This window comes from Lissotriton vulgaris, unplaced genomic scaffold (assembly GCF_964263255.1).
Source record: "Lissotriton vulgaris unplaced genomic scaffold, aLisVul1.2 SCAFFOLD_428, whole genome shotgun sequence".
Taxonomy (NCBI): Eukaryota; Metazoa; Chordata; class Amphibia; order Caudata; family Salamandridae; genus Lissotriton; species Lissotriton vulgaris.
The window spans coordinates 1,259,820-1,285,999 of NW_028254502.1; the positions used below are offsets into that span (position 1 = coordinate 1,259,820).

The window sequence follows — 26,180 nt, forward strand, 5'->3', positions numbered from 1 at the left end:
TGTATGGGCAAGGTACTCCTGTATTTGCCAAGCAAAAACTGTAAACATGCACAAAATGCAATAGGTTGACTAAAAACGTGACGTACACATTAGACAAAAATACCTGAAGGTTCCTCCCCTAATCAAGACAGGGACTGTAGGGTATTCACACAAAGCCCATTCTCTTTGTGTATACACAGCAAAATGTATTTGGCTTATGCCATACCAAAAAAGTTATGGAACAAATTACAGATAATCATACCATCAATTAGAATAGTCAGCAGCAACAAAAAAATGTAAAAGCACCCTATTCTTAATCTAAAAGAATGATGCCATGGTCCTTAGTCCCATTTGACAAATGAATAAGAGTTTCAAATGCAAACTGGACCACTCACGTTCGCTATTTTTGCATTAACATTTAGCATTTCAGTATTTCTGATGCAGTGCTTCCAAAACATCTGGTATAACCATTTCTTACCAAGTTAATCTTATAGGGACAGAGTAATAAGATGTGACCTACAGTTTCTTTGCACAGTCACAGATGCACAAGCCAGAAATGTCATCAATCCACAGAGGGGATCTATCTGCTGGAGAGAACATCCTCAAGCTGCAATGGGTGAATTAAGAATTGCTTGGTTTACTGTATCCAAACATGACTCTCTGCCAACACCCGCGGAAGAGGGTAGCAGAAGGGAGAGAGGGGAAAGAAGGGAAAGAAGATGAAGATTAACAAGAAGGGATTGTTAGTTATAGAAGTCAAATACCTAAAGAGAAGTAGATGTAATAAACAAACTGGGAACTGGATGGGAGAGAGACTGGTAGGAAATAGAGAGGGGCAAATAAGAGAAAGGTAGAAGTGAGAGGGCAACTGTCAGTTATTAGTGCAGAAACGAGAAAGAAAAACAAGATAATAGGATGAGAACTAGAGGAGTAAGTGAATAAAAGAAACATATGGGTGCTGGAGATGTGGTAACTAGAATAGAGATGAGTAGTGGTGTAACAAAACTTAAGTGGGGGGGGCGCAAATACGATGCGGTCCCTCCACCCCATGCTCCGGACCCAGTCAAGAGCTCTCTGGCGCGGGGCCTACCACTTTTGCACAGTGCCAGAGGGGGGTCCTCTGGAGCTCAGGGTCTATTGTTATTCCACTGGAGATGAGAAACAAAGAGGTGGGAGAGACCATTAAAGTTAAGCTGAATGGTAAGATTTATTTACGGATATTTTAGAAAGCCCAACAATCACCCTAATGAATTGATCTCTTGGTAGAAGGCGCTGAACAGAAAAGGCAGGTAGCATGATTGGTGAGGGTTAGGAAGAGAATAGCCATGTTTCCAGGTACTTCCAAAATCAGAGATGATATGGTTTGCTATGAATTTGTAAATGTGATGATATATGCCTGTAAGAAAATAAGATGTATTAGTGAGAGGAAAACCCATACAACAAAGGGGTGGGGTACTGATGGGGATACCAGTTAGAAACCGAGAAAGGGTAGAGGGAAAGTAGAAACAGGCAGGAATATGTGTTAAAAAAATATTAAGAAAGGAAACCAGGAGGGGGGCGTGGCCAGGCGCGATCGGAAAGGCCGCGTAGCTTCTGAGCTCCGTGCTCGGTGAGCCCAGAAATCAATCCTGAAATGCCATCCTGACTTCCGAAGTGCTTCCCCCAGGGCCGGATTTGTGGCGGAGCCTGGTCCGCCGAACCCAGGAAGTTTGCAGCCTCCTCAGCGGTCCTGTAGCTGCAGCCGGGGCACATTCAAGTGTGGGCTTCAGAGCCTGGACCCACAGTGAGCGCTCGGGACCGTGAATCAACGACTTCCGGTTCGGCCGGAGGTTCAGGCCGCGGTGCTAGAAGAATTGATTGGCGCCTGTGTCCGGCATCGCGGCTGTCTGGTGTGGCTTTGTGCTCCCTAATTGACCGGGCAAACTTCTGTGAGTAGCGGATGCCGAGGGGGTGCTGAGTCAGCTGCGGCCGAGGCGGATGCTGCTCTGAGCGCCGAGTGCCAGCCCAGGGGTAGACTGTGTATCTACCCCCCATCGCCCCTGTTGGACTGTTGACTCCCCTCCTGTTCCCTCCCTCCCCCCCTGCGGATCCTTGAGGATTAAAACAAGTCGGCTGCTGTGGAAATCTGCCCCCCCCTCCCTCTTTGCCTTCCGATCAGCGAGGCCACTTTTGTGTTAAAGGGACTCCTTGACGTCACTGAGTTAGCGGGGGGCACAGCAGCTTCCTGAGGCCCCCACGGATTGTGCACATGGCAGTGTGAAGTCCCCCCTCCCCACCCACATTGCTGTATAATTTACCCTGCCTGCGATACTGGTGGCACGGACTGTGTTTCCTGGTGGCGACTGCAGCTGGATTTGGTGGTGTGGGGCGGACGGCTGGAGCTGGGGCCCTCCCTGCGCCTTGTCAGTGTCCCCCCTTCTCCTGGCGGGGCCCATTGGTCGCAACACAGAGGTGGAAACTAAAGTTGGCAGCACATGAGGTCCATTGCATGTGAGTTCCAGGGGAGTGTGCTATTCTGGATGCAGGAGGGGGCTACGGCTTCAGGGTTTGGTGGAGCGGTGGACCCGGACTCAGTGGCATCGTTCTGCTTAGCGGCCTTCGGGTTGTTGGAGGACCCCCCACCTTGATGTTCTCTCCCTCTGTCTGATCTTAGGGAGGCGCAGCGGTCTATTTGGTCAGCCAACCGTAAGTGTGATGAACTTTTTTGTTTAAGAGTGCTGGCTGGATCATGGACCTGAGTGACTAAGAGTACAAGGGATCGACTGAATAATATCTGTAAACACTGCAAAGGTGTGGACTGTGGCCCTCTGTGAAGGTGAACTGGTTGCATTTCTGATTCCCTTGCGCTGTGTGCCTCTGTGGAACCCCCTCCAACATCTACACCGTGGATGAAGTGTATTGTCTGTCCCCGACGCGGCGGTCTGTAGAGGACCTACGTCCATAGCTGCTGGGTCGGGAGTAACATCTTGCAGCTTCTTGTGGGTGCCCCTGAGTGTGCACTGTCCGTCAGGACATGGAGCGTGTTAAGGGCACCAGGGGCAGGGGGTCGAAGGCAGTACAAGCCAATAAACTGGAGCGGTATACCATCACTAAGGATGTGCCGAAAGGAAGGCTGTCAGAGGACTCGGGTGGGGGGCACTGATTGCGGAGGAACCAGAGCTCTCCCTCAAAGACATCATGGATGCCATATCTGGGGTCAAAACCTCGCTAGAGCATGAGATGGACTCAATGGCCATAGACATCAACTTGATTCGCGCGGACATGGGGAAACTGAATGAAAAGGTTAAGCAGGTAGAACTTACCACTTCCAGTCTTGTGGAGGACGTCTCTCAGCTACAGGCACATGTCAGGGAGCAGCGTGACTCTCGTATGGCCTTTGACCTCAAGTTGGACGACTATGAAGGACGCCTTTGTCGTAACAATCTTCGCATCCTGGGGGTGCCTGAGAAGTCAGAGGGTCAGGCCCCGGACCTCTTTGTCAAGGATCTCATCCTCAAACACTTACAACCGAAAGGTCTCAGCAGGTTTGTCGTCATTGAACGGGCACACAGGGTCCCGGGCGGCCGTCCCAGACTGGGTGCTACCCCGCGGCCCATGTTGGACCAAGTCCAACTACAGTGACAGGGATGCTATTCTTCAAAGTTCAAGGGCCAGTGCTCCCCTCAAATATGAAAATGCCAATATTGCCTTCTTCCCTGACTTCACGCAAAGAGTGCAAAAGCAACGAAAATCCTTTTTGGTCAGTGAAGCGTGATCTGCGGGAGAGAGGCATGAAGTACTCTATGTTGTTTCCGGCCCGTCTTAGAGTTGAGGCGGATGGTCGGGCATGGTTTTTTGACCAACCGGAGATGGAGTGGCTTGAGGTCCGGGGCTGTCCGGCAACAACGGACGGGGGGGATGGTGGCGCAGAGGCTCAGCCTTCTTGAATGGACGTTCAGTCGTATGTCTTGACGGTTTTGGGTGGTGGTGGGGGGGATGGACTTGGCGGGTGGGGAGTGATGTCTCCTGAGATTTTTTGGTGGGGTGGGAGGCATAACAATTGAATAACTGTGTTTCCTTCGGACTCATTATTATGACTCTCTGGGAGCTGACCGGAGCTCTTGTGCTCTATCTCCTTAAGAACCTTTTTTTGTTATTTCTTCTGAATGTTTAGGGCGACAGGCACTCTGCATTTTTCAGTGGGCAATTTTAAGCCTAGTGGGCAGGGCAGCGGGGTGGGGGTTTTTATGTAACGGAGTTTGTTTCACCAGTTGTGTGGATAGTTTATTGCATCAGAATATTGTACTTGATTAACATGCTGCAGACAGAGGGTTGTCAATTCTTCTTCACGGAACACGATGGGGGTAGGGAACTAAAGGTTTTGAGTTGGAACATGAATGTGTTGGGGGACAAAATTAAACGCAGTGTGGTCCTTCAGTATCTTAGGCGACAAGCTCCAGATGTGATATTGCTTCAGGAAACACACTTAGTAGGTAACTCATGCAGGGCCATGCACAGAATGGGATATACATTGGTGGACCATTCAGGGTTCACGTCGGGCTCTAGGGGAGTAGGTATCCTTGTTCGAAAGACGCTTTCCTTGGTAATAGATTCCACGTGGGAGGATGATAGGGGTCGATAAGTTGGTGTTTCGGGTCGGTGGGAGGGGTGTGTTATTACCCTCTTGTCTATCTATGTCCCCCCGGTTTGCAAAGTACTTCATTTGCTGACCTGGGAAGGCTTATGCTTGAGTTGCCGGTCGGACTTTTGATCCTGGGGGTGACTTTAATGCAGTTGTCTCTGGAGTTATGGACAGACATCCCCGCGAGATACGGGGCGTACTATGCAATGGCTGCACGATTTTATGGATGCAATGGGTCTGGTTGACGGCTGGAGGTTGCTCCACCCTGAACTGAGGCAATACACGTTTCACTCTGGCGCCCATAACAGCCTCTCCCGCTTGGATTATTGTATGGTACCGGCAGCTCAGGCATCCTAGGTTACTCACCTTGCCAGGGGTATCTCAGATCACTCCCTGCTGTGGCTTCGGCTGTGCGTAGCCCCCGGGACGGCGGGGAGGGTGGCCCCCATTAACCCTTGGTATCTACGTAACCCTAAACTGTGCAAGGATCTTATCAAGGCTTTAGATGATTATTTCACATACAATGAGGGGTCAGTGTCCTCCTCCGTGTCCCTTTGGGAGGCCTTTAAGACAGTCATTAGGGGTCAAGCCCTGTAACTGATAGCGGGAACAGGGAGTAACGCAAGCCAAACTACATCTTTTGAACCTTAAGCAATACGATTACAAATCCCTGGTCACTGATAGGGCTAAGGCTCTAGGTAGGGAGCAGCAGGGCAGGCTTTACGACCTGGGAGATAAGGCCGGGGAACTCATTGCCTGGTTGGACAAAAAGTACTGGGCTGACCGCATCGTCCCAGAACTTGTCACAGAGGAGGGGCTTTGCTTACAGACCCACAGTGTATTGTTGATAGCTTTGCGGCGCGCTTCCAAACTGTGTACGCTTCGGTCTCCGATCGTTCAGAAGATGGTTCTCGTCTGCTGCTTCGTGATATACAGCTCCCTTGCCTGTCCCCTGAAGACCGTAACTTTATGGATAGTGCTTTGACAGCCGACGAAATCGCTAAAGCTGTCCGCTCCCTGAACTCGGGTAAAGCGTTGGGACCTAATGGGCTCCCAATTGAACTCTACAAACTTAGACCCGATAAACTGGCACCCTATCTTAAGGGCATGTTTCTCGTGGCCAGGGAAAGGGGGATTCTTCCTGATGATCAAAGAGTGGCATCAGTGGTAGTGATTCATAAGGTGGGTAGGCCCAAAACCAACTGTACCTCCTATAGGCCCATTTTTTTACTTAATCCTGAGCCCAAAATACTGGCTAAGCTACTTTCTAATAGGCTGGTGAAGGTAGTAAGCAAACTGATCCACCCGGATCAGTCGGGCTTTATCCTTCACAGGAACACGGCCCTAAACTTACGTAGATTGCATGGCGTGATAGCCAGAGCCCATACTCTGCATGAACCAGCTGTTATTGTTTCGCTTGACGCAACCATGGCTTTCAATACTGTAAAATGGTCCTATCTGTGGGCTGTCCTGGCTAACTTTGGATTTGGCCCTCAGTTTATTGGCTGGGTGCGTTTACTGTATACAGAGCCGCTCGCCCAAATAGTTGTCAATAATCGGGTCTCTGCGCCCTTTCAGCTTGGTCGGCGCACTCGGCAGGGCTGCCCTCTCTCTCTCCCTTTCTTTTTTCGTTGGCCCTGGAACCTCTGGCAGCCTGGTTATGCTGGGAACCCTCTATTCGGGGCATTCGGTAGTCCCCAGAGTGGGAGGACCAAATTTCCTCGTATGCAGACGATATTCTGCTTTATTTAACTTCTCCCCGGAAATCCCTATTTGTCGTCTGTGATGTCTTGGCCTCTTTTGGTAAAAACTCTGGGATTTCCATTAATTGGGGGAAATCTCTGTTTGTCCTATGGGTGGCACCTCCAGTCCCTCCCCGAAACGGTCCCATTCAAATCAACACTGATGGGTTCAAATATTTGGGGATTTTCATCTCCCTTGACCCTGCAGTCAGATATGCCCAGAATCTCCTTCCCCCTTTTCAGCGGCTTAGGAGTGATATCACCAACTGGAGGAAACTCCCGCTCTCTTTGTTAAGACGGGCGGCCCTCTTTAAAATGATGGCTCTGCCTCGTTTTCTTTATGCCCTACAGAATACCCTTGATGTAGATCCAGCCAGCTATTTCATGAGGTGGAAGGGTTGCAGCGTAGTCTCCTATAGGAGGGCAGACCCTGTATTGCCTTAGCTAAGCTGACGCTCCCCTAGTATGACGGAGGCATTGCCCTCCCGGATATCAGGCGGTACTATTGGGCGTTCAAGCTGGCAGCAATTATTCATGGAACGTATGGTCCCATTGCCGACCCTGGCTATGCCATGGATAAGTGGCTTCTCCCCGGAGGTAGATGCAATAGGGCGCTGTACTCTAAGCCGACTAAGTTGAATTTGACGGCCCAACTAAACATGCTGTTCGTATCTGGCATGATGCCACAAGTTCTCTGGGGTGGAAGGACAAGCTAAAGTTGGCCACCCCGCTTTTTGACTCAGAGCGGTTAGGTAAGCTCTGGAGGACAAAAGGATTTGATAAATGGGACCTGATAGGGATCTCCACCATTGGAGACATCTGGGTAAAGGGGAGGATCAAGTCCTTCGAGGAAATGCAGGCCAAATTTCAATTATCGAAACTAGAGTACTTCCGTTACGCTCAAATCCGACATTCACTCCAGTCGGCTATGCCAGTAGACACTGATCTCCCGGAGGCTTTGCCTCTTGAAGATAGAATTTTGGATGGTCACCTCCCTGAAAAAACAATTTCCCTGATCTTTAAGAAGCTAATAAACCATAGGGCTGATCCGCTGGGGGAGTTGAGGGATAGATGGGTGCAGGACGGCATAGAAGGACTGGCAATTGGCCGTGTTTTCACCGAAGATGGTTGCAATCCCGGCGCGGCTGCGGCTCGTTCAGCTTAAAATACTACACAGGGTCTATGTCACGGGCCCCAACTTGTCCATATGGGTCTTTCTGACACCAATCTCTGTAGACGGAAATGTGGTCTCGTGGGTACATTCCTTCATATCATCTGGGAATGTCAGTATATCACTGAATATTGGCGTAAGATTCATAGTATTGTAAACGAGGTCTGTGGGGTCTCCCTGCTACCGGAGGCTAGGAGATGCCTCCTCAACATATGGGAGCCTACGGACCTCAACTATGCACAGACGCAATGGGCTACATTGGGCTTTATGATAGCGAAAAGGAATATTGATTGCCCAGTTGTGGGTAGACGAACAGCCTCCCTCCTTGGAGGTTTGGAAAAATAACTTAGACTGGAGTATGTTTCGTGCGAAGACTGTTTTCATGGCCAGAGGCCGCCCTCGAAAGTGGGCTTCGATATGGGGACTTTGGAATAGGTATAGAGGAAAGATCTGTGTGCCATCTAGAGACGCTGTTTTTGATGTACCCCCATCCCCGTAAAGTTTCTGATATCATGTGCATTCCTATACTCTGTACCCCCGAATGTGTTATAACTGATGTGATGATCTCCTCTGTACTGTAAATTTCAATGATGCTTTGTTTTAATAAAATGAATAATATAAAAAAAGAAAGGAAACCAGGAAAAAAGGTCAGAGAATTACTGGGTGATGTAGAGTGGGGAACAGGGAGAGATGGATGCAGGATAGATATAATGTAAGAATGAGGTGGCGGTAAGGAGATTGAAGAAATATGGGTAAAGGAGAATGTGAAATGGAGATGAAAAGGAAAGCGTAGAGAATACAGCTGGTAGAAAGAATATGCTATTAATTGAGGTGAAATAAATAAATACTGAGAAATATGAAATAAGGAGAAGAAGTACTGAGAAAGGTGAAGGGAGGAAAGTGAGACTGCCACACCTATCTCTACTCTTCAAAAACAAAACCATACATTTATGAAACAGACATTAGAACAGCCCCTCAAACTCTGATATACTTACACCGGTACTGTGGTAATGCCCTGCTTGCTAGCATTGTGAACTCTTGCATAACCCCACTGAAGATGTCATACTTGCAGGAGTAAGACTCAACAAGGTAATACAAAGTTAGACCGAATGACTTCCCTAGTTTGAAAAAAATTCACTGGCTCCCCCTCCCAGTCTGCATCACCTTAAAGGCTTGTTTCAAAACCTGCAAGGCAGCAACAACTTATAGGTCACCCAATCTGGAAGAAAAAATATATATCTCCAATAGCAACGCAACATAAGCAACCTTGATATCGCCTGACTGGAAACCAAGAAGTGCAACAGGAGAAGACCAGAAAACGTACGCACCTAGAATCTGGAATAACATTCATGCACAGATCTGACTCCTATCGTCACCCTCTTCTCAAATTAGAGGAACCCCCCATCTCTTCAATGAAAATTAGGCCCACCATCAACAGAAAAATCTTAAGCCTAGACAATGGATAACAGTTGAAGAGAAACACCACACTGTTGATAATCTTTCTTCCAATCAATATACACAGTACTCCGCTGACCTTTGTATAGTGTTGCACCATAGGAGTACCAATTAACATATTTTTTAAAAGTCTATTGTGCACAATGTATTAATTCCTGTAGCATTTAGGCTCATCTTACTTATCCCACCAATTTCAGCTAGCTATCCAGAGAGGTTAGAATCGGTATCAGAGAACAGAATCTCTCTTGACCAGACAGACTTCTGGCCTCTGTATCTTTAAAGAGTACTTGTGCCCCACTGACAATTTTGTAAATGATGCCAGTGGATTTTCGACATTAGTTAGAACTTTCAAAAGCATTTTATTCAAAGATCTCAAAGACTGCAGAATCCAGTATTTACGGCTTTAGTTCAGAGTCCATGGATCGAACATATTTTATTAGGTCTGAAGACAGGTTGTTGGTGGAGCATCCTATTACAGTTAGACTTTGCATCCTATTCACAAAGCTAATTTCAATCAGGCATAAACCTTCATTTATGGTCGAAATTACATGTTTCAGGAATCCACAAAGGCTTTTACTAGTGTGATTTTTCCAACAAGAGTACAGATAAATTCGTAGTAGGTAATTCCACTCAAGGGGTGGACGTTGGTGTCCTAAAGAATGGTATACCTTGAAAGTTTGGTACACTTTCAAACTTACATTTGTGGGCATTACCAAACTCCTATATGAGCCCTTTTCAGCATGGAAATGGTTGGAGGTCAGCTCGCGGCAACGGCTGGAGTAACTTCACTTCTGGGATGAAAGGGGGATCGGATCACCTCCAGACTTGTTGGGGTGTAATGGAAAATGTATACCCAGTGGAGAAAAAAAATTGGACTTTTAACAGGGGGCTCCATTCCTCTGTGCTAAATTCTCTGCTATGGAAACCTCCGCACAGGGAGAATTGGAGCCATTATAAAATATCACACGACATTCCCATAAGAACAAAAAACGCATAAAAGTACACTTAAGTGAGCAAATCCCTGCCAACATTTTTGTGAGTTTTTTCGTGACTAGGGTTCTGTTCATCAGGCAACAGAAATGACAGCCCAAAACTGCTGCACCATCTGGAATAAATTACCAACAGAAAATAAAGGATAACTTTATTGAAGAAAAGATTTAATTCCTAGCACTTCCTTAGCTAAAATCATAATACTCATAATTCAGCATTCAACCTATTAATATATAGAGTTATGCTGCACAACTCAGTGTCTGAACGGTAGCGCTGAAAACGTAAATTGCCATAACATTCCAAATGTATCTGCTCTAAAAACTCCATCACACTTTCCAAAATAATCTCACAAGGCTAATTTGTCTCATCTTCACAAATTGACTTCAACAGAATTGAACACTTGTGAATGTTAAATATTATGTGATTACCCAAATCCCTGAAATGTCATTCTTGTGGGCTTCGTGGTGTCGAGACCCCAATATGTTTCTCACCTATGTAAAATAACATTTCAGTTTAAATGTGAAGATGTAGTTAAAACCTCATGGATCTCAAAATCGTAGTTGTGTTTAATGAAGCTTACAAATTGTATAGTTGTTGGATTAGTTATTGAGTGGTTTAAAGAGGATGCTTAATGTCATAATGGCTCCTTTTTTCAAAAACATTTTCTTGTGTCTTGAGCCCACTATTTGACTAACAAACCATTTACTCTCCAAATAAGGGAGAGAATCAAAGGACACAATTCTGTAAAGTGGGAAATCTAGGATTCTGATGCAGTTCTCGTGTTGCTGAAGCCTTCAACTTAGTCTTCATATAGCATCTACCACGACCTATCACCTGATATTACATTATGGGGTGAAGTCAAAGGGATGAACAAGTAGTTGGGTATGTGTATGGTACAGTGGAAGTGGCTACAGTTGTAGACCTTCTTTAATATACAGGTCTCAGTGTACTCTCAATCTATGTGTGTGTGTGTGTGTATATATATTCACTGAAAAAAAACATAGGTTTCAGGGACGTTATAGTTAGAAATTAGCATTTAAAAAAACCCATAGAAATTCACTGAAAAAAACGCAGGTTTCAGGGACATTATAGTTAGTTGGACATTTCACTCGTACAAAACCAGAGAAATTCGGCTGTTATAGTTAGTTGAGCTAACTATAACTCAGATCCCCACAATGCACATATATTACATCACTCATGACATGGTCAGTGACATCACTGATGACATCTAAAATGGCATCACTGATTACATCATCCAGTGACTGAGTGTTTCTAAAAAGTATATATATATATATATGAACAAGTAGTTGGGTATATATATATATATATATATATATATATATATATATATATATATATATATATATATATATATATTTCACCTCCATTGGGCGCTATGTCTCTACCTGACTGCCCCTGCCCAATCGCTGACTTGTTGGGACTGGCTGCAGCAGTACGAGGGGACTTGAGGCAGTGGCCGTGGATTTTAAAATGTTCTGAGGATTCCATCACCACCCACCTGCAGGCAAGCACTTACCTACTGATTTTACTCCCCCACGCCACCAACCCAGTCATTTGACACAATGCTTTCTGGGAGTTGTAGTCTAGCGCATACATCGCAAGCAATAACAGGTGTGCCGATTGCATCAGGGGGAGGAGATTATGGTGCGAGCACGCATTTAGAAGCAGGATTGGAGCAGTTGGGAGAAGGACTCGTTACAGTGCAGGGCGCTGAGGAAGGCAGTTTGCCGAAATGCATTCGCCGCCAATGGGACATTTTAATAAAGCGTGTTACCTGCCTTGAAACCCCCTCTGGCCTCTGATTTCTTCAACTGAAGGGATGTGGTGTGATATATATATATATAAATATATATTCAGTTAAAAAAAACATAGGTTTCAGACATGGGAATTAGCATTTAAAAAACCTTAGGAATTCACTGAAATAAACATAGGTTTTAGGGGTGTTATAGTTAGCTGGACATTTCACTCATACAAAACCATTGAAATTCCTCCGTTATAGTTAGTTGTACTCACTAGAACTCGCGCGCCCACAATCCACTGCTGATGATGTCACATATTACCTCAATCATGATATGGTCAGTGACATCACTAATGACATCTAAAATGGCACCACTGATGACATTACTGATGGCATCATCCATTGAATGTGGTTTAGTTCGATATTTAAATAAGTATTATATATATATAGCAATCTGCATTGAAGACTGAGTGAATGTATAAGTGTCTGGATGGAGGATTTAGTAGCACTATGATTGACTGTCTGACTAATTTAAAGTGTTTCACTAAATATATGGGATAGTTATTAAACTGTGTGAATATCTGTATCACTCTATCTCTTGTTGCGTAAACTAGTACATAAATTGGTTACTAGGTATGTGAAAGTCTCTATTACTTATTAGTTAAGTGAGTTTTTTTATTGGATAGTGAATGTGTGTGTGGTTGGGTGGGAGGTGTGAGACTGCCAAAGATGTGTAAATAGTTGATTTAGTAGGTATATGAGCTTAAGACTGTATGTGGAAACAGTTGTTTGGGTGAGTGAATCTCTTTATGGGTGTGGTGATGAGTAAATATATTTCTCAATGGTACATGTCCAACAAACTAGAAATATAAAAGGCAGTGTATGTGACAGTTGTTGTCTATAAATAAGTATACATAAAACTCAGTGGTTGCATGAGTGACTATCGAAAACTGTATACGTGTGATAGTAATTTTATAACACGCTAAGTATGACTTACTATCTATATAAATAAATAAAGTTGTGTTTGTATACGTGTAGCTTAGTAAATTTAAGTATAATCAATTGTTTGCAAAAGTGAGTAGGATGACTGCATAAGTGAATAGGATGTGTATAATGTCCATGTAGGTGTATAAGTATATTTAATAGTATTCTATTGATCTTTGTTAGCATGTATGAGTGAATCTATAGGTATGTGTTTAGATGTGTGTGTAGATGCAGGAATCACTGAGTGGGTTTTTAGAAACTTGTATTGGTTTGTGAATGATTTCAAATATGGTACTCCATATTTTATAATGAGTGTTGAAAAGTTGTACTAGTGTGTGATGAGATGTATCAGATTGTTACGTGGATGATGTCATCAGTGATGTCATTTGAGATGTCATCAGTGATGTCACTGACAATGTCATGAATGATGTAATATGGGACATCATCAGCAGTGGATTGCAGGCACGAAAGTTATAGTGAGTACAACTAACTATAACATAGGAATTTCAATGGTTTTGTATGAGTGAAATGTCCAGCTAACTATAACACCCCTAAAACCTATGTTTTTTTCAGTGAATTTCTAAGGTTTTTAAATGCTAATTCCTAACTATAACATGTCTGAAACCTATGTTTTTTCAGTGAATTTCAAAGGTTTTGTAAATGACAATTTTTAAATGTATTAATGGTTATATTTATTTTTTTGATACTGATTTACATTTTTTTAACTATTTATTTTTAGATATTTTATTTTTTAACCCCTTCCATGTTCATGACGGAACGGTTCCGTCATGAGCGTCGGTTGAGCTGTGCTCATGACAGAACCGTTCCGTCATGAGCCGATAGGCTCATTAGAACCTTCAGCACAGCGCGAAAATTCGCGCCGCGCTGAAGGGGTTAAATTACATTACAATAACATTATACATTAAATTACAATATATACTTTCTCAGAACGAACTATTTTAGTTTAAATCCTTTGCAAATAGGCAATAGACTTACAGTAGTTAAGTTGTTGCAATGGGCAACATAATTTCAAACACTATGCAACATTGAGCTCAATATGAATTTCTAGTTAAATGCAATTAGTTACTTTATGGATTACTTTTCTAACCACAGGACTAGATCCTAGATTCAGTCCTGGGACATCTCATGTAATCAGTTGAGTAAAAGCATTTTGGTTACAGTAGTGATTTTTAAGGAATATTATTGTATTTTAAAAGTTGACACTTAGAAACTTTTTCACATAGAATCACCAATGTTATCCCATGGGAGGAAATTCACTTAGCAGATAAGTAGTGTTATCATTACTTTTTCTTACTCAGTGGTGGATCCTGGATGCAGCACTGGTGCATCTCCTGTAAACAGTTGAAAGAATGCGTTTAAGTCATACAGGCGCTTTTTAAGGAATATTTGTAGTTTGTGAAAATAGACACTTAGAAACTTTTCTGGTGAAAGCCAGACAATTAATTCTTATGGAAGGAAATACAAATTACTGGTAAGTATGGTTATAATTACTTTTCAGGGTCAGTGCTGGGCTAAAAGATGCAGCACTGGGTTCTATCCTGCTAACAGGTGAGTAAATCGAAATTCGTAGTTCGGCTGATTTTAGAGGAATATTTTAAAGTTCCAAAACTCCACACTTTGAAGAATTTCCAAGTGAAACCAGTCAATGTTAGCATATGGAAGGAAATTCAAGTTACTGGTAAGTACGGTTAGAATTACTTTTCTGGATCAGTACTGGGCTCAAAGATGCAGCACTTAGATCTCTCCTAATAACAGATGAGTAAATTGGAATTCGTAGTTGGGCTGATTTTACTTCGGTCCAGTATATATAGAGCCACTTTCTTACACCATCCCGTCCCTTCACCACTGTGCAAACACGCCCTGTGGCGCGTGTCAAGTTGGGAGATTGAGTCGCTTGAATCCTGAGGGTCCCTAGGGTCAAACTAGTCCACTAGGTACCTCCAATAAGCGCCACAGAGCTGCCTTGCAGAGAGGTGTAAAAGGGGGCGTGGCCTTTGAACACTTGTCTGCAACGCAGCTCCCTTGTGCATACTGGAGATACCGGTTGGGCTAGTTGGCCCCCAGGGACCCTAAGGATTGACAAGTAATTAATTCCCCAACTAAACTGCGCCACAGGGTGTGTTTGCACACATATGAACTCAGGCGCGCCCCCTCCTTTCACCACTGTGCAAACGCACCCCGTGGCGCGTTTTAAGTTGGGGGATTAACTCCCCTTGAATCCAGAGGGTCCCTGGGGGCCAACTAGCCCACCAGGTACCTCCAGTAAGCGCCACAGAGCTGCGTTGCAGAGAGGTGTAAAAAGGGGCGTGGCCTCTAAACACCTCTCTGCAACGCAGCCCCATGGAGCATACTGGAGGTTCCTGGTGGGCTAGTTGGCCCCCAGGGGCCCCCAGTATTCAAGGGGAATTCATTCCCCTCTGCAAACACACCAGGGGCTACAGAAAAGGGGGTGTGGCCTCCGGCACAATGCCGGTCTTTTTCTTTTGGTTTAAGAAGGGGGGCTGTGTGGCTCCCCTTCTTTTAGTAATATTTTGGCCCTGGGGACCCCATCCTCCAGGGCCTGCTCCCCAATTAATATTTTTAAATAAACAATTCGGGAAGGAGCCGCCCGGCCCCCCTACCAAGGCCATTATCGGCCCAGGGGACCCCATCCCCCTTTTTTTTATGATTTCCATATAGGAGAGGGGCTGCCTTGCTCCCCTCCTTAGGGCATTTATGGCCCCGGGGACCCCATCCCGGCCTTTTTTTATTTTAATTTTTTTTCATTTTGGGGAGGGGGCGCGTAGCCCTCCTCCTGGGCCACTTGTAGCCCCAGGGAACCCATCCCCAAGGGCTGGCCCACTCCGCTGGGGATTGTGGGGGGGGGGGATTCCCCAATCCCCCCACGGTCCCAGCCGGCACCCCGCATCCTGCGAGAGCTGGCATTGCTTTTCCACATGAGGAGCAGCTAACATACTGCTCCCCATGTGGAAAAGCAATCTGCTTTGCTATTTGGAAGAGAGAGCAGGTTTCCTGCTCTCTATTACAAACAGCAAAGCAGTTTGCAATGACAGGGTGGGAGCCGCGAGGCTCCCGCCCTGCCATTGCAAACGGCAGTGTCCCTGGGGTGGGCACCCCAGGACACTGCAGGAGCCGGCCCTGGGCGGTGGCGGTCCCCAGGGCCCTCCAGGGCTCCAGGAGGGGGGCCGCACGGCCCCCTTGCACCATTTCAAAAGCCCCGGGGTGGTGGTCCCCCAAGCCCTGGGGACCCCCAAATTTAAAACTTAGTGCCCCGGGGAGGTGGCCGTCCCCGGGCATGTGGGGAGGGGGTGTGGGGGGGGGCTCAAGCCCCCCCATACAGGTGTCTTACATTTTTAAAAAAACAGCCCTGGGGGTGGCGGTCCCCGGGGCTGCATGAGCCCCCCAGCATATATTAGCAAAAAGCCCCGGGGGTGGTTATCCCCGGGGCTTGGGGGGCCTTTGAGCCTCCCACCCTCTTATGTTCAAAGCCCCGGGGTAGCGGACCCCGGAGCTGGGGGGGCTATGAGCCCCCACCCGCACAATTTATAATAAAGCCCGGGGTGGCGGTCCCTGGGACTGGGGCCCCCTTTGGACCCCCCACCTAAACTAACTCATTGCCCCCGGGATTTGCCCCACCCTGGGGCTAATATCTAATATAGCGCGGGAGCCCGCATTTCTTTTTTTACATCGGCAAGATCCGCGGACCCAGCGCGGATTTTGCATATTTCTGGGGTATGTTTGGGCCCTGGGGGTCCTTGTGGGACCCCCTGAGCAGGCCTAGGGGGTCAGGGTGTTTCTACCCTGCCCCCTTTTCGTTTTTTTATAGGTTTCTTGTGCCTCGGTTCTGGCTGCCAATACTTCCTGATTTGGAGTGTTGACAGCCAATTAGAATACAGCTCGTGCACGGCAGGGTGCGCGGATCTACCGCGGCCATACATATATATGTACTTTTAAATGTCATTTTCTAAGGAACTACTGAACGGATTTACACCATTCAAGCAAAAGGCACGAGTCTGAACTGAAGACTACCACTTTGCCAAATTTGGTGTAATTCCGTTCAGCAGTTCGGGCTGTAGCTGCGGCTAAAGGTCCCTATGGATAATTGCATGGGGAAAAAACGTTTTGGGCCCCCCATTTTTCCCAGCCCCCGCTACACGAATCATCCCGAGACTTTCAGGACAGGAGTGGACCGGAGTGGGCCATTAGTTTTGAAAATTCTGCGATGATTCGTCAACCTGCTCCAAAGTTATTCCAAATAGAATGTTGCAGATTTCATTTCGAAAATAGGTCCAAACTATAATATATATATATATATATATATATATATATAGACAGAGAGACATTGTTTTTGTTTGCCATTGCTGAATAAACAAACTTTTGAACACGCTATCCTGAGTCCGTACTTCGCACTGTCCTTTCATCTAAAGGACGAGAGTGTGACTTTTTGGAATATCTATCAAGGTGTATTGAAGAATGAGTGGGTGTATGATTGCCTGAAGGGATGATTTATTAGGTGCATGACTTACTGTATAAATGAGTGATTAAACGTGTCTTACTAATACATGGGTGATTGACTAATCTGTATGAATGTCTGTATTAGTCTGTCAGTTGGTGTGTAAGTGGCTGCTTGGGTTGGTGAGTAGATACACAAGTGTCTATATGGGTTTTGATTGGTTGTCTGAGTAACTGAATGGGTGCCTGTGTGGGTGTGTGTGTGTGACTCCCTGCATGGATGTGTGAGTGGGTGATTCACTGGGTGTATGGGTTCAACAGTGCTTCTGTGAGGGGCTGTATAGGTGGGTGAGTGTGTGCGTATGGCTGTTGGTGAGTGAATGGATGTCTCAGTGGTACATGTGTGAGTAACTACATATGTGAAAGGCAGTATATGTGAGTGTTGGAGTATATAAATGATTATATATGAGTGAGTGATTGTGAGTGACTGTATGGATGAGTGTGTGATTGTGTCAGTGCTTGTATAAGAGAGTTAGTACGCGTTAGTGATGAGTGACTGCATGTATGAGTGACTGTATGGATGAGGCAGTGGATGTGTTTGTAGACCTAGGAATCAGTGAGTGGGTAATAACTGGTATTGGTGCGTCTATGGTTTCGAGAATGATACATCCACTCTAAAATACACACTGCCAAAGGTTATATTAGGCTGTGAGGAGGTGCATCAGATTTTGACGTGGATGACGTCATCAGTAAGGTCATTTGAGATGTCATCAGTGATGTCACTGACCATGTCGTGAGTGATGTAATATTGCGGGGGCACAAGGTATAGTTACCTCAACTAACTAGAACAGCTGAATTTTTCTGGTTTTGTACGAGTGAAATGTCCAACAACTATAACGTCTTTTGGTTTTTTAAATGATAATTTAAAAGTTTTACCGAGTCACAAGATGGCTGCCAACGCATCCTGGTTTGGAGTGTTGACAGCCAATCAAAATGAAGCTCGTGCTCAGGAGGGTTCGCGAATCCTTCCCGGCCACCAGATATCGATATTTTTATTTTTTTAATTTATCAGGAACTACTGAACGGATTTACAACAGCTACCTCTCTGCTGAATTTGGTATAATTCCATTCAACTGTTCGGGCTGTAGCCGCAACAAAAGTTCCTATGGAAATTAACATGGAGAAAATGCGTCTTGGGACCCTCCCTTTTTTCTCGTCCCCCCCCGTTTCACTAATCACCCCGACACTTTCAAGACAGGAGCTGACCGGAGCGGGCCATTAGTTTTGTAAATTTGACCAAGATTCGTCAAACAGGGCCAAAGGTATTGGCAAATCAAAAAACGCTTGTAATATGGAAACTAGGTCCTAACTATAACTACCTACTCGCTCGGGCACATACAGGCCATAACTAACAACGATACCACGCATCCAGTGGCCCGATATTTTAGAGAGGTCCATATAAATAACTTAGACAATCTAAAATATTATGTAATAAACTGTGTTACCCCAATGAGACGAGGAGGGAACAGGGATGCCACACTAAGGCGGCTAGAAACTAGGCATATCCTTGAATTGGACAGTAAGAGCCCACATGGATTAAATACTACAGAAGATTTGCACACTTGGTTTTAATAGCAATTTTTTAATCATCCTGGATTTATATGTAACGTTAACAAAAAAACTGAGAATGAACACCATAAGGTTTTTTATATGCTGAGCCTCTTACCCTTATGTAAACTTTCTTCCCTTTTTTTAGTTTATGTGACAAGGGCTCATGTGAAATCAAACGATTTTTTGCAGTCACTTTATAGTTAGTACTTTGCAAAGTGGGGTTCAAGGGTGTGGTCGGACAAGATTACCCTATATGGGAGTGGCCATGCCCTTGGGCACACACTTGTCGGAAAGGACGAGACAAAAAATTTGGAGCCACGATTATGTGGATGTTTTCCGTTTATTGCGTAGAGATCTGTAAGCTACTAGAGAAGGGTCAAAGGAAGAAGAGATGGAGTTGTCACGCTGCCCTAAAGTGCCTAAGAATATAGAAAATTGGACGGCCGCTTTTATAATTTATGCTAGTGTATACTGTGAGTGGTATCCGGAGAGGGCGGTGGCAATGTTTAAATACATTGACATCATTAGGAGGGCACACTTGCAGGTGGGGGGCTATGCCTGGCTTAACTAAGATGAAGAATTTAGGGCCAGATTGAGTCTTTTCAACGACAAGCCGTGGGGGGAAGTGGACCAGGAGCTCTGGCTTCAATGGATGTCAGTGCATCACTCCTCAGCGACTATCCATACGGCAAGTGGTCTCCCTATAACATATCGGCCCTTTCTCCAGCGTCCCGCTCCAATGGGGGCGGGTGGAATTGGAAGAGCACAGTTGCCTGCCACGGGAGCATGTTGTAGCTTCAATAGGGTTGCCTGTGTCAGGCAATTCTGCAAATTCAAGCATGAGTGTGTTCAGTGTGGGGGTAGACATGCCGTATTTCAGTGCTTCCCCAATCATCACCATGGGGATCCGGGAAGGGGCAGAGAGGCAGGGGAGCCCTTCCACCTCTTATCCCAAAAGGCTCCTACCCCAGTTAAGCTTCAAGCCAGGTTAAGCTGTCTGGAGGACTACACGGATAGGGCGGCAGCAGTTAAGTTGTTCTGGGGTTTTAGAGTAGGTTTTCGTATTGCATACCAAGGTCCTTGAGAGCAGCGTTGGGCTGACAATTTAAAATCAGCAAAAGACTTACCTCAGGTGGTGCGAGCCAAGTTGAGTAGAGAGGTGGAACTGGGTAGGATTGCGGGTCCTTTTAGTAGGTGTCCCCTGCCCAATTTGATGGTCTCGCCTTTGGGGGTTATTCCAAAGAAAGCCCAGGGTGAATTTCGACTCATTCACCATTTGTCTTGGCCGGAGGGCAAGTCAGTCAATGACTTCATTGCATCGGAGGATGCGGCGGTACTATGCCTCGGTGGATGATGCTTTGCGTTTGGTTCGCCTGGCGGGAGTGGGTGCGGAGCAGGCAAAAAGTGATATTCAAGCGGCTTTTAGGTTGCTGCCCATCCACCCCTTGGATTTCGAGCTGCTTGGGATGTTTTTTGAGGACGTTTATGTTGATCGTGTATTGCCCATGGGTTGTTCCATCTCTTGTTCTCTTTTTGAGGCTTTCAGCACATTTTTGGAATGGTGTGTAGTACGGAGGTCTGGTCATACAGCAGTTTGTCACTACCTGGATGATTTTTTGTTTATTGGACAGGCGGGGAGTGAGCAATGCAGCAGGGCGTTGGCTTGTTTTCAAACTATGGCAACAGAATTTGGAGTGCCCTTGGCTCCAGATAAAACGGAGGGTCCAGCCACTAAACTGGTCTTTTTGGGCATTGAAATCGATACGGAAGCAATGGTGGCTAGATTTCCCCTGGAGAAGGTACAGGAAATCAGGACCTTTTTGCGAGAAGTTCTTAGTGCAAGGAAGATCGAGCTCGGGCAGGTTCAGCGGCTGCTGGGGTTTCTATATTTTGCCTGTAGAGTAGTGAGGGCAGGAAGGACTTTCTGCAGACGGCTTGGCTTTGCTATGTCGGGTGCTTCCCTGCCACACCACCGCATACGTTTGACTAAAAAATTGAAGGAAGACTTGGTCATTTGGTTGCGTTTTTTGGATGAATTCAATGGGGTGTCGATCAACTTTGTGGAAGATGACAACGTATGGCAGGTGCAGATTTTTTCGGATGCGGCAGGGGCTCAAGGTTTTGGGCTTTTTTGGGAAGGGCGCTGGTGCGCGGAGAGTTGGCCGGAACATTGGATATCACAGGGCCGTAGTATCGCCTTCTTGGAGTTTTTCCGCTACTGGTGGCATTGCAGGTATGGGGAGAGGAGTTCAAGGACCGAACTGTACTCTTTTACATTGACAATATGGCAGTGGTAAGCTTGGTCAATGGGCAGAGGGCTAAGGATGTGCGGGTGCTGCAACTGTTACGTGCATTCATGTTGCAAACTCTTAAACTCAACATTGTTTTTAGAGCCAAGCATATACCCGGTGTGAATAACTCAATAGCAGATGCTCTGTCTCGTAATTGGCAGAAGTTTTGAGCGTTGGCGCCAAACGCAGACAGATGCAAGACGGAGCTTCCTTTGGACATCTGGGACCTGGGGGAGTGAGGATTGCTGACTTGGTGGAACACTCCATTGCTAGGTCCACAAGACGAAGTTACCAGCAAGCGTGGTCTGAATTTCTAATTTATGCTACTTCGCAGGATCAAGGTGGTGCGGCTGTGGGTTACGAGCAGTTCATGTTATGTTTTGTGTTGCATTTGATGGACAAAGGTTTGTCACACACAATGATTTCCGGCAAACTTGCTGGCATTTCCTTTTATAGTCAGTTGCTGTTAGGAAAAGAAGTACGGGTGGGTTTTTTGTTACGCAGAATGTTAAAGGGTTTTGGTAGGACCAAAGTCCATTCCTTGCAATTGCGGGAACCTATTACTTTCGAACTCTTACGAGGCATATTAGATGTTTTGCCTAGATGTTGTTACAATGAATGGGAGTTGGTTAGGTTCAGGTTGTGTATGATATGGATGTTCTTTGGTGCTTTACGGGTTTCGGAATTGTTGGGTTTGCGGAACCAGAATGGGATACACACGTCTGATATACAAGTTTTAAATGAGACAGTTTTACGGATCAGGTTACGTCAGTCAAAGACAGACCAAAAGGGGTAGGTACTTGGATACAACTGGGTGGGAGTGGGGTGTTGTCCATTGGAAGAATGGGAGTCATTTTTAAAGTCACCTGTTTTCCGGGCTGGAGTCATATTTTGTCATGCTGATGGGGGTCAGATATCTTGTTTTCAATTGTTAGCAGTACTGAGAAAAGGTTTATGGGTGGGTAAAAATCCACTGTGTTATGGAACGCATTCTTTTCGAATAGGTGCTGCTACAGAGGCTGCCAGATTGGGTTGGGGGATGGAGGAAATGCAACACATTGGGCGGTGGAAATCTGACTGTTGCTATAGATATGTGCGTCAATGAGTACAGTATTTTTTCTTTTACGCTAGCTCATTTTTGTTTCTTTACTGTAGGTCAAGTTTTGTCTTTTCCACAAAAAAAGAGGACATGGATTGTGGGCCACTCTCTGGTGAAGTGGTCATCAGTGTTTGAGGAACAGCAGATATGTGGAAGGGCCTTGGGTTTGCATGGGAAAGACCATGAGGTATTGTGGAAAGGGGTGGGAGGTTTGAAGTGGAGAGACCTTTTCCCGTTATTGTCAAAACTGGCTAAGGAATGGGGCTTTACTGATCTTTTAATAATCCATTTAGGTGACCTGGTCGAAATATCGGGCCTATCATTGATTCAACAAATGAAATTGGACTTAGCGGTACTCAAAAATAATTGGGTGGGCACAGCGGTTGTCTGGACAGAATTTGTGTACCGGCACCAATGGAGGGGGGCTCGTGAGCATTCGGCAGTGGAGAAAGCTCGCCGGAAGCTGAATAGAGCCATGAAAATGTATTGCAGGGCAATGGGCATTACTGTATTGGCTCATGAACATTTTTCAGGAAAGGACCTTCATTTGTTCAGATGGGATGGGGTGCATCTGTCTCAGATGGGGCAGGTGTATTACCTAATGGAATTACGGGATCTGTTGGCGAAGTTTTGGGGAGTTGATTTGTGGTGTTCTAGCAAGGGGTTTTGATTTATGTCAGCTGTTGGTGAGGGGGGGTGGGGTGGGTGGGGCAGGAAAACACCTTGGTTTTCCTGGGTGGCGTGTTTTCTGGGGATAGGATAGTCTAGTGCGGACGTATCCTTTCCCTCTGGAGGTGTGTGGGGGGGGGGGGGTAGGTGGGAAAGAGAAAGGAAAGGTTTGAAGGAAAAACATTGGTTGGAATTAAACAGTTTTGGAATTTTGACAAATGATAAAATTGTTGGGGAATATGTGATGCAAAAACCAGTATATAAAAAGATTGGGGAAAATATCAGAAGGTGTGATTATTTAATAAATTGCAATGGTTGGAGTCTGTCTTTGACTGTCCTAAAATAAAGTGACCTTTTATGCTACTTAAGAGAGATGTGTGGAGTGTTCTTATTGCGCAATGGGTCCCGGGGGAACCTGGCGTGAGCCGGTGTCTCCCTGGGATAGGTCGCGCGGTAGAACGGTCCATGCGACGCGTTTGGGTCAGCCTGGGAAGAGGGAGGGGCTTGTGGGGCTCAGGGTTGGAGCGGGAACGCGACGTCACTCGTGCAAAGTGAAGGAGCTGTGGCGCTTGTGTTTTTTGTCCCAACCACCCGTCCCATTGAGGAATGGTGGGGTTTTTTGTGTAAACTTTTCTTGTCCCCCCTTTAAAAAAAAAAAAACAAAAGGATGTCACTCTAGGGCAGTCTTGACAGTTCTTCAATTGTGATATTTTTCTTTTAGGCGTGTTTTTTGGGGATAGGATAGTCTAGTGCGGACGTATCCTTTCCCTCTGGGGGTGGGGGGGGGGGGGTAGGTGGGAAAGGAAAAGTTTGAAGGAAAAACATTGGTTGGAATTAAACAGTTTTGGAGTTTTGACAAATGATAAAATTGTTGGGGAATTTGTGATGCGAAAACCAGTATATAAAAAGATTGGGGAAAAATTCAGAAGGTGTGATTATTTAATAAAATGAAATGGTTGGAGTCTGTCTTTGACTGTCCTAAAATAAAAGTGACCTTTTATGCTACTTAAGAGAGATGTGTGGAGTGTTCTTATTGCGCGAAGGAGTACTGGATATATAAATATTTTTAAACATATTCTATTTGTTTTTAACAGATTAATATATCGTTCTTGGGCACATATATGCTCTTGCTGAAGACAAAAATGTCCTCACTGGTGCACAAGTTGCTGTTCCCCATTTCAACTATATATAAGCTACCATAATTTGTAATTCTACATTTACACACAGGAAATATTCTTTTAAACAGGTAAGCCTGAGCACTGCACTGCTCACTTCGTTTCCTATATAATTATTTAGATATTGGTTCAAAGTGGAAAAATGGTGCAAACAATTTTACAACAATATTTAAACTTGTTGAAATTAAGCACCACTAAATTAAACGCAACTACCTCTCACTTGGTTTTTGCTCTTAAATTACCCCAGCTACAACAAGAGGGTAAAATGGAGTGCAGGACAGGCACAATACAAACCTTTCAACCTCGAAATAAAAGTTCACCATCGGGGCCTACGGGTGAGAGGAGAACCCTTTGGAGGAATGGACCCTGATTAGGCATGGATTTGAGCCCATCACTGAAAGAGCATCCTTGGGAGGGGGCAGGGTGAAGGAGTGTCAGTGGGTCCCTGAGGCTGGCACACAAAGGATCCTGAGATCACCTGCAATGCCTGGTGAGGCGGCAAAACCTGTAAATACTTAAAATCATGCAGATCCTCCACGCAATGGACTTGAAATCCACTCAGTGTACGAGTCTCCATCTCACCTTGTGTTCGCAGTGTGATATCAGGTGTTTAGTAGATGACTGTACGAACAGTGCCAATATACTTAACCACACCAGGGCCTAATGCGAGCTGGCAGGTCTGGCAATAAGAAATACCACAATATTCGCTGAAATTTTTCTAGCAAAAAAAATGGGTGAGGGACTGCGAAACGGCAATTTACAACCAATTTATCCCAAAAATGCTTATCTAGTCCAATGGCTTGACGTATCCCATATTTGATATATAGACATATATCAACGTATTGATGATCCACAAACACCTCACACCATAAACTCTATTCTTATTTCCTTGGTGCATAATATAGTTATCATATGCGTTAGCCTCTCTACCTCAACTGAAGCAGATTAAGTTTACAACTGCCAGAATGCAGTGATTTGTTTGATGTATATAACAACCCAACGACTGGATAACTGGTGTTCTGCGTACACAGGGCTTTCGGGAAAACCTAGATCTGAATAAAGAAACAGTTAAAAAAAAAATATATATATATATATATATATACACATACACATATACATATATACCGACTCAGACTCAAGATCCACGCACCTCGCGCTGCACTGATCACCAAAAGGACATATATGAAGCATAGGGAACAGTCTCCCTGCGCCCTCCTACGTCCCTTCTCCTCTGACGTCGCAGATAATGTCTGTTCCATCTTTGAAGTATTAATTAGTGTCACTTATGCTGTGCATATTTATGGCAGAAATGTTATCGATGTCAAGCAATCCACACCTGTGCCTCTGATATAGGATGATCTAGTTCAGGAGGCAGACATGGTTTACCCCGATTTGTGTATATGTGCCTTGCGCCTTCAGCTCTGACCTACCTGTTCTGTGACGTCGCAGATAATGTCTGTTCCATCGTTTAAGTATTAATTAGTGTCACCTATGCTTTGCATTAATGGCAGAAATGTTATCGATGACAACCAATCCAAACCAGTGCCTACTGCCTCTGATATAGGATGATCTGGTTCAGGAGGTCGACATGGTTTCCCCCGATTCGTGTATATGCGGCTTGCGCCTACAGCTCTGACCTACCTGTTCTGTTAACACCTCTCCGATTTGGAGCGAACCCTGCAGCCCAGAACCTGGAACCCCTGCAAGCACCAACTATCGACCGACTGGCAGTCTGGAATCTGCGGCTGTCAACAGCAGACTAGCAATCTGCCAAAAGAAACCCGATGCTGGAGACCCTGGTGCCCAGGGAGCCTTGATTAAAGCCAGACGGCTGAACTCCGGAGTCCGAGCGGGCTGGAGCTCGGCCATCTTGCAATGGTCTTCATTTCTTGTGTTTTGGACTTCTTTCGTGCAAATGGAATGATTTCACCTTTTTCGAAGAAGATAATGCAATTGTTGATCCAACATAATCATTTTACCATCTATGCGGTGACTATCTTAGCAAAAAATAAAATCTTCGTTGCGCAAATAAACACTACGAGCTTGCAGAGCTGTGGGCGTTTTCCCAACTGGAGCCTTTCGAGGCGTTGTGACAAGTCGTTAGTTTAATTTGGAGCTGGCCCTTCTTGTTCCTCGGACGACACCACTGAATATTGTTTTG

At 45.4% G+C, this 26,180-nt stretch overlaps 1 protein-coding gene across 1 annotated transcript in view; it reads right to left on the bottom strand.

The window, feature by feature from the left end:
* Positions 1 to 25,929, bottom strand: part of LOC147659522 (uncharacterized) — a 74,302-nt gene extending 48,373 nt beyond the window's left edge. Inside the window, exon 1 of the mRNA XM_086951675.1 lies at positions 25,661 to 25,929. The gene's annotated coding sequence lies outside the window, so the exon portion shown is untranslated. The remainder of the gene's footprint in view (positions 1 to 25,660) is intronic.
* Positions 25,930 to 26,180: the final 251 nt, after the last annotated feature.